We start from the raw sequence: 9,819 nt of genomic DNA, 5'->3' as shown, positions 1-9,819 counted from the left end.
ACATTGTCAAGATTTGAAATATCTTTAGAATAACCTTCATAAGGGTTGATAGCCAAAAGTTTTGAAGCCAAATATGGTTAGGCAACTTGTTAATATTGACTTTTATTGAGACATCTCAGAGCACACTGTTAAGATTAGTTCACACATACATCTTATTCTTTCCCTATACAAATGTCATATTAAAGTAGAATAACATGTTCACATACACAATGAAAATGACTTAATATCTTTTCTAGAAAATTGAACAACAAGAGCATATTTGTTATACAGTTTCAGTTGTTAAATCTGTTACGATTTCATTGACACATACTGACTGTTATCTAGATTTATTTGTTTGTTTTACTATCTGAAAAACTTTATACAACAGATTATACATTCACAGTAACTTTTTGAGAAACTCGAGGAGAATGAGTTCCCCTTGATAGACACCAATTAACTTTGTATTGTGTGATTATAATGGTAGTACATGTTGTTTTCTTACTGTTTGTTATATTAATACACAACTAATACTATGTACAGTAGTTGTCGTTTGTTTATGTAATATATACGTGTTTCTCGTTTCTCGTTTTGTTTATATAGATTAAACCGTTGGTTTTCCCGTTTGAATGGTTTTACACTAGTAATTTTGGGGCCCTTTATAGCTTGTTGTTCGGTGTGAGCCAAGGCTCCGTGTTGAAGGCCGTACTTTAACCTATAATGGTTTAATTTTTAAATTGTTATTTGGATGGAGAGTTGTCTCATTGGCACTCACACCACATCTTCCTATATCTATTAATATAGTTTTTCATTGTACCAGTGCAGAAAACAATCAGACAGCTCTTTACAAGAGACCTTAACAATATGCAGGTTCCAGACTTTGGACAGGCACATACATACAGAATGTGGTGGGGTTAAACATGTTAGAATACAACTGACATAATTATAAGGATTGTAATGATGCTATGAGGATAAATCAATCGGTTTTCAACAGCTAAATCAACAGCACATTATTTCTACAAAGGCTTCCTTTTTTTCGATTTTTAAAAATCATTTTGGTAATAGTGTCAGAGATTGTTTTGATGAAGTTGAATCCTGATTGTAATACCTTTAATGTAAAATAACAGTTCTTCTTGTACAAAAAGTTCCACTCCATATTATATTTGTTTAGTGATAATCCAAAAAAATAAGTTTCAAAACTCATAGTGTTGACCTGGAAACATTAAGGTACTCACACATTATTTGCACATTTCTGGGTAAAAAAAATAGGAAATTAGAGCACAAGTAGAGATTGTAAATGTTTTATCAAGTTTTGTAATCCAAAAATATAATTCTCATCTCGATCTTCTGACGGAAACACATGGGGAAAATCAATCATGTGTACATCTACAAAACTTCGGTCTGGATTGCTATGGTTACAAGACGTATTTTCAGTTTCGTCACTTCCTTCTTCACTGGGCCGATCGTCAGTTTTATTAATGTCTGATTCACTTTCTTTGTCTATTGATTTGTCTTCCATACTGTCCAGTTTTTCTTCCTTTCCTTCAGAACACAACACTATAACTTGCCCTTCAGTACTTTCTACTGATGCATTGTACACAAACAGCAATGAACTGGCATAAATGCATATTTCTTCTGATTTAAAAACCAGGTTTCTATCGATTTTAATTTGTCAATAACTGTTTGAATATAGTCTTTTCTGTGATGTTTTCCTTGACGAAAAAATTCACCTAACCCTAAAAATGAAATTACATTTAGCAAATCATGGTTATATTATAAAGAATGTTGGACATTGGTATGATTTGTAAGTCAAATGCATACAAATCAATTGTAATTTTATTTAGCATATTACTGTTGTAAAATATTAGATGCAAGTGTCAAAATGATCATTCTTTTCGATTGATTGATTGATTTTTGTTTACTCTTAATCCTTGATATCTAGTTTGAAACGTTTCATACATATTCAGAACAAGTATGCACTCTGCTAATAAGCTGACACAAATCGTTCTGAGTTCGGCAACTGTCTATCTGCATTGTTACATGTAGAGAAATGTCTTGCATTTTCTGGTCCGTTAGATTCATGGATAATTTGTAATGCAGGTATAATTCGAATATATCTTTTTGGGCAGCACAGTAACAATTTCAAAATAAAATGAATAATTTTGCATTTTCATTGATTAGTCCGTCATCTGTTTCAGCGATTATTATGAAAGAGGTAAGTTTTAGCAAAATTATAGATAAACATAACATGATCTAATTTTCCTAACTAAAACCCAAGTTTGACAAACGTGACTTGCAGAATGCTAAGTATATTAAGCTGAAAAAGTTGTAATTTTGTAATCATCACCGACATAATTTGACACCGCTGTGTTATTCTTTAAAAACTGAAAAGTTTGATAAATTCGCTACTGTTCTAAAATGTTAAATTGTAACCCATTAAAAAGATGTGGAATTTTCCCTGAAATGATAGATGATTGATCTGCAGTATAAAATTGAGGATAGAAATGGGGAGTGTGTTTAAGAGACAACAACCCGACCATAGAACAGACAACAGCAGAAGATCACCAATAGGTTTTAATGCAGCGAAAAGCTCCCGGAGGCGTCCTCAACTGGTCCCTAAACAAATATCTATACTAGTTCAGTGATATTGAAAAGCGTAATTTTTTTTATGCACTATGCCTATATTCTATAAAACTTTTCACAATGCTTATCCTTCCGGAGTATCTTGAGGTGTTTTTATTGGGTTCGTGTTGCTTGGTCGTTAGTTTTCTGTGTATTGTATGGGATACTGTTGTTGCTTTTTAATCATGTTTAATTTTTACTTATAAGTTTGAGTGACCCAACATCAATCTGAAAATGCCTGTACCAACTAGTAGCAAGTAATTAACTGGTTGCCATTGGTTGTAGTCTTTATATTTGTTTTTTGCTTTAAATTATTGTTTTGTCAAAACTAATACCGTTTGTTTTCTCTTTGAATTGTTTCCCATTTTGTGACGCTGATGCCTTTTCTATTTCACGACTTTTACAAGAAGAGGATAATTGAGTTTTACAATTAAAAACCAAATCAGGACATCTCACTAAAGTAATACTAGAAAAGGGTACATCAAGCACATGCATATATATATATGTATAAATCCGCTACATTTATCTGTATGTTATCATATAAAAGAAAAGTGTGATACTCACCTTCAACCACCATTGTTTTTTCTGTTAACTTTCTACAGAAATGTTTATCATTATACACCATATTGTTTGTGTCTATATCAAATTTCTAAAAATGGATATGTATTATTTAAGAAAAAATCTGTTCCATATTAAAATATGAAATATTATTTTTTTAATCAAAAGGCTTGATCTCCTACATTTGTAAAATAAAAAGAATGAGTTCAATTGTTGGTAGAGTGAGTTATATGATAAGACTACAGTAGATTTATAAGATGAAGTCCTTTGTATTTTGTTTTTACTTCTATGGAAGAAAACGAATAGCCCCAATGCTTTCTGCAATTTATACTAAAAATCGCATAATGCCACTACAAATTACTGAGCACTGCTCACAGAAGTTCGGTAGTATAAGACAGGTACTTTTGATCTAAATAACATGACGTATGGGACATATAGTTATAGTTTCATATTGTTAAATATATTACATTGGAAAATGTCAACAAGGGTTCTATAGTTATCCCAAGTTATTAAGTTTCTATTTGATTCTACAATTCCCCAGATATATTTTTCTTATTGACAAAGTTACAGCTATGGGTAATATTTTCTTTAAAACACTTAGTATTTTCTTGATTTTTTTCGGTCTGACCAGACCCGAATTAGTTTGAATCTTTCTTTCTGTTTCAATGCAGTAATTTCCATAATTTATCAATGTGGAAGTTTAGGAAATTGTGTAAATTATTTCAGCATTGAAGCCCTGACTACCGAGCTGATGATACATAACTATACAGTCAACATTATCTTACCAACATTCCTGTGAACTGATACCCGAGATGCAGAGTAGGGGGGAATTTGGCTGTTTGTGACGCTACTTTTTCTGGTGAAGCTTCTGGGTCATATGTTTTTCTCCCCATTTTTATGTCCAAAACACATGGCTTGGAAAGTCTCTTTATCAAGTTTTCTAACTTCAAGTACTGGTCTAAAAAATAAAGGTAAAGATGTATTTCACAATTATTACATTGCCATTTAGATATAAAAAAAAACTTATTTTACTGATGCATGGCAAACACAGGCACTTGTGTCAGAAAGATATCCTATATACCATAATATATACACTGGTTAGAGGTATAGGGGGAGGGTTGAGATCTCACAAACATGTTTAACCCCGCCGCATTTTTGCGCCTGTCCCAAGTCAGGAGCCTCTGGCCTTTGTTAGTCTTGTATTATTTAAATTTTAGTTTCTTGTGTACAATTTGGAAATTAGTATGGCGTTCATTATCACTGAACTAGTATATATTTGTTTAGGGGCCAGCTGAAGGACGCCGTCGGGTGCGGGAATTTCTCGCTACATTGAAGACCTGTTGGTGACCTTCTGCTGTTGTGGGTTTTTTGTTTTTTTATTTTGGTCGGGTTGTTGTCTCTTTGACACATTCCCCATTTCCATTCTCAATTTTATATAGGAAAACAAATTCTGAGACTAGTGTCTGTGGTGGCAAACTTTAACATTATTAAACATGAACGATTATATCATCTGTCCGATTTCAAGACCTTTTATTTAATGATATATCTATATATACAATCTTGCTATGACCATTTACTGATGGGATAAATTACAATTCCGCTATATATATTATGTTCTCTCATTGAATAAACTAAAATGTGGTGACTATGTTGAACGCATCCCGTCAACCTCGAGATAAAGGTTTTAACTTTCCATTTCTATGTAGCAACATTTCAGCAGCGCCTGCATACGGAGTATACATCTTCCAATTGATACGATACTCCGGGCTTTTAATAAATGATTTTTTTATACTCACTAAGACGCTATTAAACCAGGAGTTAAAAAAGGTTTTATATATGTGCATCAATGCACGAAGAGGATTTATTTAGTAAGTAAACAAAGGTAAAGTTTAAATCATTATTTCGTAAACTTTATGGAAACCATCATGAGTTTGTTGACCGTTATTGAATATCCGTTTCAAAGGATGAAAGTGGATGCGTTCCTAATGTCGTAACAACAATCCCGTCTCCTTTTCGTAAATGTTACCCACCGAATTAGACTTGTAACTGGGTTTGTACTAAAATTATCAACACGACGGATGCCACTTGTGGAGAAGGATGTGCTTACCGTTATGTAGCACCTGGATCAACTCATAAAATTTGGTAGAGTTCTTGTTACTTAATATTTATTTTTTATGCTGTGTTTGTGTGCTATTGTTTATAGATAACAGAAGATGTAGTATAAGTTCCAATGAGACAGCGATTAATCCAATTCATTATTTTTAACCTTTTTTAGTAAGTTGGATTACAGATATAGAATTGTACAATTGTAACCTTAACCGATCTACTTGCAATATGAATTCATTTTACAAAGTCAGAATATAAAATATGAAAAACTAACTTCAAAAGATAAAATGGTAATAGAAAATGACATAAAATCCTTTATCATGCAGACTAAAAAACATTTTGCAACAAATAATACAAAAGGTCTGCTTTCTTACGTTTAGCTACACCACAATTTGTTTCACCTTGGATTACACCATGGAATTTTGGTACAAATGACCTAAGTTCTATCAATGTGTCGTCGGTTGATTTGAAGATTTGATCATAAAAGTCTAACTCTCTCTGGCCATAAGGAGGACGCTGCACATGTTTAAGTATAGTACCATCATTTACCTCTAAACATCCTGAAAATAAACAAATAAACTATTATCAAATATCACAAGAAGGCGTGTCTGGCATACAAAATTATGCGCCAGATATTTTTCTATGAGTTTCAATATACATTTAGTTCAACACCTTAACTTGAAAAACTGATCATAACTTATTTTGTAAGTTAGTGTATCCGTGAAACTAAGAGATGATTTCTATACTTTGCATCGCTTATCTCAATAACTGTAGGTTCAAGGTATATCAGAAAAAATAATAATGAGTTAAATACACTTCAAGTCGAATTAATTGGCCATTAATATAAGACACTTAAGACTTTCTTCAAATCAAATATTATGTATAAAGGTTTTGGATTATAGCTTTTCATCTTTTATATAAGCTTTGGATTTCAAATATTTTGGCCACGAGCATCACTGAAGAGACATGTATTGTCGAAATGCGCATCTGATGCAAGAAAATTGGTACCGTTAATTTTATTATATAATGTACGTATATGTTGGGATTAATAGATTTACTTTTATAACATTATGATATGTTTAGACCATTGGAAATATCAACACAAACTGCATCAAATGATCATCATTTAAAGATATTCTATACAGGTGTGTAGTATAAAACATGTCCAATCAACTATAGATAAACGACATGCTTGCTAGAAAAAATGGCAATGGCACTCATTGCAGAATCTCAAGGGGAAAAGCAAATAGGCACAAGGCACTCAGTCTGTCTAAAAAAAAAAATGACTTCAACATTTTGATATTCAATTCACAAACATATCAGATGAGGTTCTCATTTATGGAGATACATCAATATATATTTTTTTATTTACATACCTATATGTCCATCTCCATGCTTGTGTCCTTCTACTTGGGTAGGCAGAGGTTTTGTCCCAGGGGGCAATTTGGATGAGTTAAGAGACTTAGACATCAATGCCTTTATCTTATTGGTCTGAAATAAGACAAAACTTGTTTTTAGAATCTGCTAGCCATACCAATAGCCATTAAGTTTTTGGTCATCTTCTTTTCTGTTAATAACAAAAGTAAGCATTAAAAGATTCCCCTATGTCTGTGTTTTATCAAAACAGATTATGTTATTTGAGCACCAAAGTTGTGTATGTGTATAAAAAAAAACCATCATGCAATATTCCAAATCAATGACAACATATACATTACGAGTTTGACTGTCCCTTTGGTATTTTTCGTCCCTCTTTTATACATGATATAGAAACATATGTTGTTCCTGTGTATCCATGTTTTTCAATTACAACATAAATGAGTCTAACTTGTCCATGTAATGTGCTTCGATATTAACACAGACGAAAGATATTTTAGTTTGAAGTTTACGATCACTGATAACAAGAGATGGCAATTTATTGCAATAGATCACTTGGTTTTTTAGTTTAAGCTAAATTTTAAAGACCATTTGGGATATTAATTTATTGTAACACTTTTTTTCAATAAGAGATATACATGATAAACTGTTTCTTCCTGCTTAGAATGATTACTCCGATAAAATATGAATAAATTCCAAAGCCTGGTCAAGTTCGTCAGTCTTTGCTGTACTTACATTTGATCTACAAGAAGGATTCCAGGGTACGTAACAAGAGGTAATAATCAGTGCATTTAACTGTTAATCTGGCATCTCTTGGATTTATTTGTATTGTAGAATTCAGGACAAGAAATAATGGTATTTTAGTAGCACCGTTCTCATTTGAATTATATAGTTGTCAGAACATTCAAATTGAAAATGGAAATGGGGAATGATTCAAGGAGACAACAACCCGATCATAAGGCCGACAACAGCCGAAGGCCACAAATGGATCTTCATTGCAGTGAGAAAATCACTTATCTATATGTAAAGATATCAGTTGTTCCAGAAGTTTACTAAACATATAGTTTTGTATATGGGTTATTCACTCCACACTATTGTCCATTTGACTTCTTTATATTTGCAGAAAAAAATTCTTAAAAATTCATTTTTATAAATTTATATTGTTTTCCTTGATGTATCTTAATATATGATATATACGAACTCTGACTATTTATTTCATAATTTTTGGTCAATAATTAAAAAAAAATTCCCATTAGGTCTCTATGTTAATTTTATATTTTGAAGTGTTGATTACCTGATGGAGTAAGTACAAGTAGTGTAACGGCCTTCAAACCAAAACAAAAACAACACACATGTGCGTTTAATGTTTGTTTATTTGTACCATGTGACTATACCGATTTGAATATTAAAGGACACCAATGAAAATGATCATCACTTTATAGTTTTTATTATTGATTTTATACAAAATTTTATACGGTTGAAGACAAAACTTTACGACAAAAGTGATGATTTCAGCTTTCCAATTGTGAACTTTCCATTTCTAAGTAGCAACATTCCAGCAGCACCTGCATACGGGGTATATATCTCCCAATTGATACGATATTCCCGTGCTTGCGTTTCCTATCATGATTTTCTTGATAGAGGGTTACTGCTCACAAGGAAGCTATTAAACCAAGAGTTCCAAATGGTGAAGTTGAAATCATCCCTTCGTAAATTTTACGGACGCCATCACGAGTTGGTTGACCGTTATGGAATGACCGTTTCGCAAATGATATCGGATATGTTTCTTACGTCGTAACTACAACCCCCTTCCCTTTCATGAATTTGACCTACCGAATTAGACTATTTACCGGATTTGTAGTCACATAAGCAACACGACGGGTGCCGCATGTGGAGCAGGATCTGCTTACCCTTCCGGAGCACCTGAGATCACCCCTAGTTTTTAGTGGGGTTCGTGTTGTTTATTTTTTATTTTTATATGTTGTGTCATGTGTACTATTGTTTTTCTGTTTGTCTTTTTCATTTCTAGCCATGGCGTTGTCAGTTTGTTTTAGATTTATGAGTTTGACTGTCCCTTTGGTATCTTTCGTCCCTCTTTTTTTTTAACTTACCATACACAAGCTTTGGATGATTTTAGCATGGTGAGTTGTATAACAATGCAAAGAGGCACTGAAAAGTTTATTAAATTAATGTACATTCAGTTATTTATTAATGTGCAAAATGCACATCTTGCTTGGAAGCAAACAATTTTGGAAAATATTTTTTTTTTTTATAGTTGGTAAATTCTATCATAACTCATGTCCACTTACATAACATGTGTTACATTTTTTTTTTCGTTCATTTTTTTTTACATAAATAAGGCCATTAGTTTTCGTTTTAATTGTTTTACATTGTCTTATCAGGGCCTTTTATAGATGACTATGCGGCATGGGCTGTGCTTATTGTTAAAGGCTGTACGGTGACCAATAACTGTTAATGTCTGTGTCATTTCGGTCTTTTGTGAATAGTTGTCTCTTTTGCAATCATACCACATCTTCTTTTTTATATATGAAGAAAACATATAAATCAATGTTCATTTTCATATCCTTTCCTATAAAGTACTATTTCACTAGTTTATACTATATCTAATATTTTTTTTTAAACAGAAAATGCCTTTCATATATAGAACAATTATGACAATCATATGACATGAAATCTAAGTTTTGTTGATGGTCAGTAGAGGTCATCTTAATATTTAATATAAGTCACATGGTACGAACAAACAACCATTAAAAGCAAATGCTTGTTGTTTTTGTTCTGGTTTGAAGGCCGTTGCACTACTTATACGTACTCCATCTGGTAATCAACACTTCAAAAAAAAATTTAACATAGAGACCTAATGGGAAACTTTTTTAATTATTGACCAAAAATTATGAAATTAAAAGTTAGAGTTCGTATATATCATATATTGACATACATTGAGAAAAATATTAATTCATAAAAATGAATTTTTATATAGATTTTTTTCTGCAAATATATGGAAGTCAAATAGACAATACCTATGGTGTAGGCAGGAGACATCAAAATTGACGGCCGTTTTGAATATACTCATCATATATACCGGACTGAAATTTTGTATTTGCGCCAGACGCGCATTTAGGTTGGATCTAATAATTTTGCATTGCTTTGCTAGACAGACAGAGT

The 9,819-nt window shown here is 32.2% G+C and overlaps 1 pseudogene; it reads right to left on the bottom strand.

The window, feature by feature from the left end:
- Positions 1–987: 987 nt before the first annotated feature.
- Positions 988–6,825, bottom strand: LOC134727292 (inositol polyphosphate multikinase-like; annotated as a pseudogene).
- Between the last annotated feature and the right edge of the window lie 2,994 nt (positions 6,826–9,819).

The sequence above is a fragment of the Mytilus trossulus genome, chromosome 7 (assembly GCF_036588685.1).
Source record: "Mytilus trossulus isolate FHL-02 chromosome 7, PNRI_Mtr1.1.1.hap1, whole genome shotgun sequence".
Classification (NCBI taxonomy): Eukaryota; Metazoa; Mollusca; class Bivalvia; order Mytilida; family Mytilidae; genus Mytilus; species Mytilus trossulus.
Note: the sequence above shows the minus strand (reverse complement) of the source record. Positions and strands in the feature narration are given on the sequence as shown.